At 45.4% G+C, this 11908-nt stretch overlaps 1 protein-coding gene across 2 annotated transcripts in view; it reads right to left on the bottom strand.

The window, feature by feature from the left end:
* Nucleotides 1-898: 898 nt before the first annotated feature.
* The window catches only part of CHRAC1 (chromatin accessibility complex subunit 1), a 288282-nt gene continuing 277272 nt past the window's right edge, over nucleotides 899-11908 (bottom strand). For both annotated transcript variants that reach the window (XM_044067243.1, XR_006364253.1), the window contains exon 4: nucleotides 899-1356. The gene's annotated coding sequence lies outside the window, so the exon portion shown is untranslated. The remainder of the gene's footprint in view (nucleotides 1357-11908) is intronic.

Below are 11908 nucleotides of genomic sequence, written 5' to 3'. Positions count from 1 at the left end.
ATATTAGCTGGGTGGAGGCAGTAATTACTACAGTATAGTCTGTGGCAGTAATTATTACAGTATAGTCTGGGTAAAAGGGGAACAGCTGGAGAACCTGTGCCCATCTTCCCCAGAAGTGTCTGTGTGGTTGTATAACCCCTCTTATCTCAAAGTGTGTGTATGTCAGCTACTTGGGCAGGGACATAAAGCACTGGTTGGACAGAGAGGGTGCTGGAGATTTTGGCTTGCCCAGCTCGGCTGAGATCTGGACCCTATACCTGTGCTAGTGGGAGTCTTATTAGGAACCTGGAGAGCAAGAGAGCAACCAGCCCAGGACTGACTGTGAGCTCTGTGTGCTCTTAAGGGAAATTGCACTTTACTGTGTGTATTTTTTATCCTTTCCTCATATATGAGACGCCTTCTCTGGTGTTAGTGGTGACGATTGAGGCTCCTTGATTGCTGGGGCAGGGCACGGGCGTCACAGTAGCTTCCTCAGATAATAGCAGTGCTCCCTTCAGGAAAGGATGGTAGAAGCACTGACAAGTGCCTACACATCATTAGGTTAAGTGACACCTTAGGTAAACATATCAAACAGGCTTCATTGTGTACTTGACTGCTATAGAGGAAAAGATTAGTTGCTTTATCACTAATACGGTAAGGAAACAAACAGCCAGTGTAAGAATGGCAGAATGCTGAATGACTAGCCATTTATGATGTAATACTGACGACAAGAGAACTTCACTTGTTAAAGCACAATGCACACTAATGTCAAAAAGTTATTAATCCTAAATCATCCTACACAACCACTAGCAGTCTGTTGTTTTGGAACTTTTCAGCCACATCCTACATTACTTAATTTGATAATCTGACATAAAGACAAGTACTTTTTTCTCAATAATGAACACAAGCACCCAGCTTATAAAGCTGAATAAATGCATCAAGAATTTTAATACAAGTTATATAAACAAAATTTTATTTACAAAACATTAAAATCACATTTTTCTTACCCTAAAATGGAAGTTTAGATTAATATAGCACTTAGATATGTTACAACATGAATTGGGTCTTGTATGAAAGAGGACGTGAAGATGGTGCTTTTTGCTCTGCAGGCACTAGTGTCTTGTGGGGTCCCGAATGGTCCTATACAACCTTGTGCAATTGCTCTCTGTACTGGAATGCATTATAAAGATGCAATAAGAATCAATTAGATTTCAGTTTCAAAGTGGTTTCTCTAACTGCAGCAGAGTATACAGTTATGCAATTCATTGACTCCCTCTGTGTGTTCAGCAGGAGATTCAGTCATCAGCGGACTTGGAATTCTGACTGTAAACTAAACATACCGGCCTGAAACTGGATCTTGGTCCTCATGTTACATTCCTATCAAGAAAAAGAAAGGATAATGATTACTTCAAAAATAATCCCCGGATTACACCTGAAATGCATGTTTTTTTTTTTGGGAAGGGGATGAAGTCTTCTCTTCAAAAGCCCAACTTGAGATCAAAAACTGTACCACAAGCAAAAGCAGTTAATTTACGGCAACTAAAGTTAGTGAAGACAGCTGAAAGTACAGTTTTGTACCTACCATAAATGTAGATGTTCGAGTGCGCATACAGCTGCAGTCATCACACTTGGGTTATCCTGCCGTCAGGCGGGTCCTCGGTCGGCCGAATTCCAAAGTCTAGGTCCGGCGTCAGTTGTCGTCGCTTCTTCCCTGACGTCAGTGCGGCAGGGGTATAAAAGAGGCAGCCGACGCCATTTTCTTCAGTTTTTCTTGCCCCAGATGTCAGGTGCCCCCAGAAAGGAAGGCAAAAAGTACAGTTTTGTACCTACCATAAATGTAGATGTCCGATAGGTATGCATCTGCAGTCATAACATATGGGTTGTCCTGCCTCAGGCAGCCCTTCGGTCGCCGGATTCCAAAGTCTGGGTCTGGCCTCGGCTGATGTCACATCTTCCCCGACGTCACAGCTGCTGGGGTATAAAGGCATCAGCCGACGCCATTTTCCTCAGTGTTTCTTGCCCCAGATGCCAGGTGCCCTCTAGGAAGGCTAAATTTGGATAAAAATTGAAAATTCCAAACAGAGTAAAACAATATATATATATATATATATATATATATATATACATACATACATACATGCAAACAAATACACCATAATAGATTCCCCCAGCTAGCTGAAAGAGGGGTAAGCACCCTAGGAATACCACAGAGGGGAAGGCGGGTGGGTAATCCTGACTGCAGATGCATACCTATCGGACATCTACATTTATGGTAGGTACAAAACTGTACTATGTCCTTCAAGGATGCATCTGCAGTCATAACATATGGGTGGAATACCATAGCCAAACTGGGGGAGGAGGTACTAAGATAAGGATGGTGTAGTTATGATCCCCTGTAAAACTGCAGTTGCAAAACCTGCTCGGGATCTGGAGTATAAAGGTAGATTGTAATGCTTGGCAAATGTATGCACGGAGCTCCAAGTAGCAGCTTCTAAAATGTCTTTGGTAGCCACCCTCGAGGAAAGCTGTAATGGTGGCTGTGGCTCTTGTGGAGTGAGGCCTGATATTTTCAGGAGCTGTCTTTCCATGAAAAGAGTAGCAGAAACAAATGCAATTTCCTTTCCATTTAGAGATTGTCTGTTTGGAAATTGCTTTTCCTTGCACTCCAGCTGCATATGCTACCAGAAGTTGGTCAGTTTTTCTGCTGGTTTTAGTTCTGTCCAGATAGTAGCGTAGTTGTCTGTGTACATCCAAGGTGTGCAGTAGTTTTTCCCCCCTGTTCTGTGGGTTAGGGAAGAACGTAGGCAAATAAATAGCTTGGTTCAAGGATACCCTGGATACCACCTTTGGCATGAAAGTAGGATTGGCTCTCAGAGACACTCTATCCTGGTGAAAAATAAGGAAAGGCTGCACTGCCATTAGCGCCTGCAACTCGGATACTCTTCTTGCTGAAGTGATTGCTAGAAGGAAAGCAGTTTTCCAAGATAAGAACTGTAAGTCTGCTGATGCTGCTGGTTCAAAGGGAGGCAGTGTTAATTTTTCCAGCACAAAATTGAGATCCCATGCAGGAAGAGGGGGTTTTCTTGGGGGTTTTACATTTTTGATCCCTCTTAAAAATTGTCTGAGGAGAGGGTGAGAGAAGATAGGAGGATCCATGTTGTATTCTGCTGAAATTGCTGAAGCATGGATCTTAATGGAAGAATATGACGGGCCATTGTGGAACAGTTCTGCTAAGTATTCTAGGATGTGTGCTAGGTTTGCCAGTGTGACATTTGTACCCTTTGAAGCGCTCCAAATGAGGAATCTCTTCCATTTAGCTGAGTATGTCTTTCTTGTGGAGGGTCTACGAGCCTCCAGGATTATGTCCTTGACCCTTTGAGATAAGACAGTTTGGTTTGGTTTTAGACAATTTTCCAGGCAGTCAGCTGCAGTGTTTTCAAGTTTGGATGCAGTATCTTGAAGTTGTTCTGCGTTAGAAGTAGAGGCCATAGGGGTAGAGGCCATGAGTTCGTCCGAGACATGCTTCTCAGCAGTGGATACCAGTGCTGCCTTGGCCAGTCTGGAGCTATCAGTATCACATTTGGCTGTTCCTCTCTGATCTTCAGTAGTACTCTGTACATCAATGGAAGTGGTGGAAAGGCATACACTGCTAGGGCATTCCAGTTGAAAGAGAGGGAGTCCACCTTCCAAGCTTGTGGGTGGTATACTCTTGAGCAGAATTTCTTTAGTTGGTTGTTGAGTGGGGAGGCGAACAGGTCTATCTCTGGCATTCCCCATTTGTTTGTTATGATTTTGAAGATGTCTGGATGCAGCATCCATTCGTGAGCATCCGTGGTAGTTCCGCTTAAGCTGTCTGCTAGTGAATTCTCTTTTCCTGGTACGAATTTGGCCTGCAGTTGGATGTTGAGATCCAGGGCTAGGTTCCACAGATCCATTGCCATCCGGCTTAGAGGGTAGGAATGCGTGCCTCCCTGTTTGTTTATGTACCACATGACTGTGGTACTGTCTGTCCTTATCAGCAGATGACCTTGCTGGAGGAATGATTTGAATGCCTCAATTGCATGTTTCACTGCCAGCATCTCCTTTAGGTTTATGTGCAAATTCAGCTGGTCTTGAGTCCATAGGCCTTGGATGCACTTGTCTTCCATGTGTGCTCCCCATCCTCGGTCTGAGGCGTCCGTGGTGATGGTCTGCCTTGGATGTGGTTTGGTGAAAGGCAACCCTCTGTTGGACTGGCAGGCCTGAGCCCACCACAGGAATTCCTTTTTCAGGCATGGAATGATTGGAATCATTGTTTCTAGACTGTGCCTGTGTTGAGACCATACATTCCTTAGGTACCATTGTAATTTCCTCATATGCAGCCTGGCATGTGGGATCAAGATTATGCAAGATGCCATGTAACCCAGGGCCTGCAGGACTTTCCTTGCAATGAGCTGAGTTTGTCTTGTCAAAACCATGAAGTAGACTGGTAGTTGCTTTTGTTTTTCTTCTGTGAGAAAAGCCATCTGAGTTATTGTGTCCAGATCCGCACCCAAAAAGGTTATCCTTTGGGATGGCACTAGTCTTGACTTCTGGATGTTGACTGTGTATCCCAAGGCCTGTAACAGGTGTCTGACATAGGCCAAATCCTTTGTAAGTCTTGTCCTGTTCTCTGCTTGTATTAGGCAGTCATCCAGGTATGGATAGATTTGAATTCCCTCAAGTCTGCAATGTGCAATTACTGATGCCAGGCATTTCGTGAATACTCTGGGCGCAGTAGATAAGCCAAATGGCAATGCTGAGAATTGATAATGCTCTGATCCTGCAAGAAATCTGAGGTGTCTTCTGCAATCTGGTCGTATAGGGACGTGCAGGTATGCCTCCTTGAGATCTAGAGTCACCAGCCAAGACTCCTTGCCCAACATGGGAAGAAGTTGCTGTAGGGTCAGCATTTTGAATTTTGGCACAATGAGATATGTGTTTAGTGCGGACAAGTCGAGAATAGGCCTCCATTGGGTTTCTTTTCTTGGTACAAGGAATAGTCTGGAGTAAAACCCTTGGCCTTGTTCCGTAGATGGTACCCTTTCTATTGCCTTCATCTGAAGTAAATTGTTGATTTGTCTTAAAGCCTCTGGCTTCTGGTTTTGTGGAAGGTTTGCCATTCCGCTCCTTCTTGGTAAAGTGTGGAAATGAAACCTGTATCCTCTGTCTATTGTTTGCAATGTCCATTTGTCTTTTGTAATGCAATGCCAGTTGTTTGAGAAGAAAGCCAATTTTCCGCCCAAGGGTGCTTCCAGTTGTTCTCTTGTAGGCGGAGTCAGAGTCAAGTCATTGTGTGTGTCCTGTGGAAGTGGATGTAGTTGCAGCTGTGGCAGTACTTCTCTGGTTGGCAGGTTGCCACTGGCGACCCCTGTAGGCACCTTTTGATTGACCTCTGCCTCTTGGCCGTCTATTCCTGCCCCTCTGTGCTTTGGAGTTGTCTGGAAAGGACCAATTCTTTGAAGGCCAGTTTCTGCTGAACCTCGGAGGTTGGACCTGCAGAAAATCCTTAACTGTTTGCACAGATTTTGCTTTTTCTTCCACTTTCTTTAGAATCTCCTGTGCAGGGGAGCCAAATAAACTTTGTTTCTCCATTGGAGCATCTAGGAGTTTAGCCTTGACATGGTCCGGCAAGGATTGTTCTTTTAGCCAGGCATGTCTACGAATTACTGCCCCAGTCATAGCTGATCTAAATGAAGCTTCCAGTGCATCATAGCCACATTTTAAAAAATGATTACTGACCTGCTGAGAATTGTGTACCAAATCCTGAAGGGCCTTATGGTCTAAAGGTTCAGGAGAAGAAAGCTTTTATTCAGCTGGTCTAACAAATATTCCTGGTACTGTATCATATGGAATTGACAGTTTAAAGCCCTGGCAGAAAGAGTAGCAGATGTATAAACCTTTTTCCCCATCTCTCTAATGCTCTTGACTCCCTTTCAGAGGGTAGTGGGTTTTTGGCAGTGGCAGCTGCAACGCCTTTCGGGCCCTGAGAAATAGTTTCTGGGTCTGCAGCATGGGCCTTATACAAGTGGAAGTGGGAATCCGGAACCCTGTAGTATCTGTCAGGTTTGGCAGGGGCTGGAGGAAGTGAATCAGGGGCAGAGCTGACATCATTATATGCATCATCAACTACAGTTAGCACAGGTGGTATGGCTAAAGGCCTATGCTGTGGCAAGTGTAAGAAAGTCCTAAGTCTTTTTCTAGAATCAGAAAAATCCTGACCCTGCCATTGAAAGTGTTCCCTCATAGAGTGTAAAGTTTCCCCAAAGGAAAATTCCTCTGGAGGGGAAGCAGAAGGGATAGAGTCTTCTGCATCAGAGTCCTCATAAGGTGAGTATGGCCCTTCGTGATGGTCTGACAAATCAGATCCATCCGAGGAGTAGTCAGAGGAGAGAGGTTCGGGGGGTTCAGTCCTGGGCCTTTTGTCAGGAGGAGGTTGGGAGGCCCTGTCTGGGTGAGGTTGGGAACCCCTAATCAGAGAAATAAGGTCCTCAGCAAGACTGAGAATCTGGGTACTTGAGGAAGGTCTCTGTGAGGTTGATTTTGCAGGTAAAGCTTTAGTAATTTTAGCTGCTTTAGCCCTGGAGAAAGCCTTAATAGACATAGAAGCAGGGGGCCTAGCTGCCCCACGTGCAGGAGTGGAAATGTCCAAAGGAATGGTGTCGGACAATTCTCGTGCGCTTGCTTCTTCGGTAGGGATTTCTGTAGCCGACTCGGCCGGGGCCTCGCTGGCCTCGGTTGTCGGAGGTAAGATTTCGGTAGAAGGAAGAACCGAGGCCTCGGTTTCAGCCGAAACCGAGACACTCGCGGTAGGCCTAACCGTGGTTTCAGCCGAAACCGTGGGCCGCGAGTGTCGGTCCTTTTCCTTGCGTTTTTTGGCTAAATGCATAGTCGGAGTCTCCGACGGCATTTTATATGCAAAAGCGGATCCAAAAAACTCTTCTGCAAACTCCGACCGACGTCTAAGAGTCCGTCGGTTGAAGGAGGCAAAGGCTAAACAGGCTGATACGTTGTGGTCTGGGCCTAAGCAAGGAAGGCAGTAGGAATGGAAATCCTTATGAGGTATTTGTTTCCCACAAGTTAAACAATTATTTACTTTGTCTGACATCGGCTGAGGCAAGAAAGAGTCCCCAACGGGGTACTTAGCTTTTTAGAAGTCTTCGGTAGCTGAATCTCTGGATCTGACCGACCGGCACTTGCGAACAGCTTCTGCTTCGGGCACCGCGCGGCAAGAAAGACTGGGGAAAATGGCGTCGGCTGATGCCTTTATACCCCAGCAGCTGTGACGTCGGGGAAGATGCGACATCAGCCGAGGCCAGACCCAGACTTTGGAAACCGGCCGACCGAAGGGCTGCTTGAGGCAGGACAACCCATATGTTATGACTGCAGATGCATCCTTGAAGGACATCATGATGTCATGTGAATATACATAAGTAGATAAATCAAAAAAGTAGTTGCAAGCAAATACACCATAAAGGAATACCCCAAATAGGTTGTATGTAAAAGATGTTTGTCATAAGTCCTGTCCTAAGAGGGGATGGAGGGAGGGTAACCTGGACTGCAGCTGTATGCGCACTCGAGCATCTACATTTATGGTAGGTACAAACCTGTACTATGTTCATCGTGCATACAGCTGCAGTCATCACACTTGGGTAGAATCTCAAAGCTAAGTAAGGGTGGCTGGTACTAAGCGGAATTAGGAGGGGCTAGAATGCCCTGCAGGACTGCTGTGGCAAAGCCCGCTCTAGATTTTGAGTATAGTGGAAGGTGGTAGTGTTTGGAGAAAGTGTGCACTGAACTCCAAGTAGCTGCTTCTAAAATGTCCTTGGTAGGGACTCCCCTGAGGAAAGCTGCTGAGGTAGCTGTAGCCCTGGTGGAGTGGGATCTGATGTATACAGGCACTGACTTTCCATGGAATGAATAACAAAAGCGTATGCAGTGGGCTATCCATTTTGAAATCGTCTGTTTGGAAATAGCCTTTCCTTGAGCACCTGTAGCATAGGACACAAAGAGCTGCTCAGATTTTCTGAATGACTTTGTTCTGTCCAAGTAATAATGAAGTTGCCTGTGAATGTCCAAGGAGTGTAGAAGCCTCTCTCCTTTGTTCTGTGGATTTGGATAAAAGGTAGGTAAATGAATAGACTGATTCAAAGCCACACTGGATACTACCTTTGGCATGAAGGTAGGGTTGGTTCATAAGGAGACCCTGTCCTGATGGAAAATGAATGGTTGCACAGCCATGAGGGCCTGTAGCTCCGAAACCCTGCGTGCTGATGTAATAGCCAGTAGGAAGGCTGTTTTCCATGACAAGTATTGTAGCTCTGCTGAAGAAGCCGGCTCAAAAGGAGGCAGTGTCAGCTTCTCGAATACGAAGTTGAGGTCCCAAACTGGAGCTGGTAGTTTCCGTGGGGGTTTTATATTTTTTGCCCCTCTGAGGAGCTGCCTTAATAGAGGATGTGAGAATAAAGGAGGATCCGTATTGTATTGTGCTGAAATGGCTGAAGCATGGATCTTGATGGAAGAAAAGGAGAGGCCACTGTTTAACATCTCAGTTAGGTAATGTAAAATCTGAGGTATATATATTACCGAAGGATTCTGACCCTTTGCTTGATTCCAGGTACAAAATAGTTTCCATTTGGCGGAGTAGGTTTTTCTAGTAGAGGGTCTCCTGGCCTCCAAGATGACATCCTGTACCTCTTTAGAGAGGACAGTTTGTTGGTAAACTAAGGTATTCTCCATGCAGCTAGATTTAGAGTTCTGAGCTGGCTGTGAAGGGTCTTGTAGTTGTGCTGGGACAACAGAAGAGGAACTTGAGGAAGGATCCATGGTGGTGTGTGTGACAGGCTCTTTAGGAGAGGATACCAGTGCTGTCGTGAACAGTCTGGAGCAATGAGAATCATTTGTGGCCTCTCTGCTCTGGTTTTTAATAGGATTTTGGCCAGTAGAGGTAGAGGCGGGAAGGCATAGACTGTCAATGTTGTCCAATTGAAAGAGAGTGAATCCACTTTCCAGGCCTGTGGATGATAGGTCCTAGAGCAGAATTTTTCCAACTGGTAATTTATGTGGGTAGCAAATAGATCTATGTCTGGCAGTCCTCATGCCCGAGTTATCTTTGAGAAGACTTGAGGATGCAACTTCCATTCGTGTGGGTCTGTCATATTTCTGCTTAAGTTGTCTGCCAGTGTGTTTTCCTTCCCTGGCAGGAATAGTGCCTGTAGTTGAATTTGTAATTCCAGTGCTGTGTTCCACAGGGTCATGGCTTGCCTGCACAGGGGGTATGAATGTATTCCCCCCTGTTTGTTTATGTACCACATGACTGTGGTGTTGTCTGTCCTTATTAATAGCTGGCCTGGATGCAGTAGGTCTTTGAAGGTCATAAGAGCATTTTGTACGGCTAGCATCTCCTTTTGGTTGATGTGTAGGTGCATCTCTTTTTGGGACCATCTTCCCTGAATACAGTGACCTGCCATGTGTGCTCCCCAGGCGTAGTCTGAGGCGTCTGTTGTGATTATTTGAGTTGCTTGTGGTAAACAGAAAGGAAGACCTGTGTTTCTTTGGCATGCTTGACCCCACCACAAAAATTCCTTTTGAAGGCATGGAATGAGTGGTATAATTGTTTCCAAGCTGTGGCTGTGCTGAGACCATAAGTTTTTTTAGGTACCATTGTAGTTTCCTCATATGCAGCTTTGCAAATGGTATTAGTACCACACAAGATGCCATGAACCCCAGAGCCTGCAGGATTTTCCTTGCAGTTAGCCTGGTTAAAGTTGCCATTTTGTTGTAGTATTGAGACAGTTGCCCTTGTTTGTCTGGCGTGAGGTAGGCCATCTGGGTTGTTGTATTTAAGCTGGCACCCAGGAAAATTATCTGTTGAGAAGGTATTAGTTTTGATTTGTTTTTGTTTACTGTGTACCCCAGGCAGTTTAACAGTTTTATTACAAACGCCAGATGTTGCAATAGAAGGTCCTTTCTGTCTGCTTGGATCAGGCAGTCATCTAGATATGGGTAGATTTGGATTCCTTGTTGTCTGCAGAAGGCAATTACTGATGCCAGGCATTTCGTAAACACTCTGGACGCAGTAGATAAGCCAAAGGGCAATGCAGAGAATTGATAATGGGTTGAACCTGCAAGAAATCTGAGGTATCTTCTGCAATCTTGTCTGATAGGGACATGCAGATATGCCTCCTTGAGGTCCAATGTTACCAGCCAAGACTCCTTGCCCAGCATGGGAAGAAGTTGCTGTAATGTGAGCATCTTGAATTTTGGTACCTCTAGATATGCGTTTAGAATGGATAGGTCTAAGATGGGTCTCCAATCTTTGTCCTTCCTTGGTACCAGGAATAGCCTTGAATAAAAACCTTGACCTTGTTCTTTTGCAGGTACCTCTTGAATTGCTTTCATATCCATGAGAGCGGAAATTTGCCTTTGTGCCTCTGCCCATTGATTTTGTGGCAGGTTTGGCATGCCTCTCATTTTTGGAAGGGTGTGAAAGTGGAACTTGTAGCCTCTGTCTATAATATCCAGAATCCATTTGTCCTGTGTAACAGTGTGCCAGTTTTTTTCCGCCCAAAGGTGCTGCCATTATATCTTTGTTTGGCAGGCATAGGGGAAAGTCATTGCATCTGTTTTCTAAATGACTGTGGTCTATCCTCTCCACCTCTGGGGGCTGGTGTTTGCCACTGTCTGGCTCTGTAAGATCCTTGAGGTTGTCCTCTACCCCTTGGGCGTCTGTATCTGCCCCTTTGGGGTCTGTCCGTGGTTGGAAAGGACCAATTTTTTGAAGGCCAGTTTCTGCTGAAGCGTGGAGGCTGCACCTGCAAAAAATCTTTAACTGTTTGCATAGATTTTGCTTTTTCCTCCATTTTCTTTAGTACCTCCTCAGCTTTAGCACCGAACAATACATCTTTTTGTAGTGGTGCATCTAATAACTTTGCTTTGACATGATCTGGTAAGGTTTGCTCTTTGAGCCAAGCATGTCCACGTATGACAGACCCCGTGACAGCAGCTCTGCATGAGGCCTCTAAAGCATCAAAACCACACTGCAAGGTATGTTTCCCCACTTGTTCTGCTCCATGCAACAAATCCTGCAACTCTTTCAAGTCTGGCTGTTCTGTTTGTGTCATTTTGCCTTTCAGCTGGGATAGCAAGAACTGTTGGTATTTTAACATATGAAATTGACAGTTTAATGCCCTCATGGTTAAAGTGGCTGATGTATACACCTTTTCCCCCCACCTTTCTAATGCTCTCTCTGAAGGCAAAGGGTTTTTAGCAGTAGAGGCCTTAATCCCCTTGGGACCCTGTGAAATTGTTTCTGGGTCAGCAGTATGGCTTTTATAGAGGAACTGGTGAGAATCAGGAACCCGGTAATATCTGTCTGGTTTAACAGGGGCTGGAGGTAATGAGTCTGGATTAAGACTGGCTTCTGTGTACACATCATCCAAAATATCTAAGACAGGAGGAATAGCCAGGGGCCTATGCTGGGGAAGTAGTAGAAATTCCCTGAGCCTTTTCTTGGAATCTGAGTAATCTTGGCCTTCCCAGTGGAAGTGCTCTCTCAATGTATGCAGGGTTTCCCCAAAAGAGAAGTCCTCAGGGGGGAGACGAGGGAATAGACTCCTCAGCATCAGAGTCTTCAAATGGGGAATAGGTGTAATCCTGGTCCTCAGAATGGTCTGAAGTAATAGAAGCCTGGTCTGAGGAAGGGTAGTCTTCCTCCAACCTGGGTCTTTTGTCTGGGGGGGGGGGGGTTGAGCACCCCTGATGAGAGTAATCAAATCCTCAGCCATTTTAAGCATCTGTTTTTTAGGCATGGGGCCTTGAGAGGGGGTCTGAGGCCCTTGTTTTTTAATTTTCATTGCAGCTTTAGACAGTGAATAATTTAATAGAAGAGGTGGTAGGCCTGAAAACGCCT

This window comes from Protopterus annectens, chromosome 3.part1, assembly GCF_019279795.1.
Source record: "Protopterus annectens isolate FY-2018-M chromosome 3.part1, PAN1.0, whole genome shotgun sequence".
Classification (NCBI taxonomy): domain Eukaryota; kingdom Metazoa; phylum Chordata; order Ceratodontiformes; family Protopteridae; genus Protopterus; species Protopterus annectens.
This window is presented reverse-complemented; position numbering and strand designations above follow the sequence as displayed.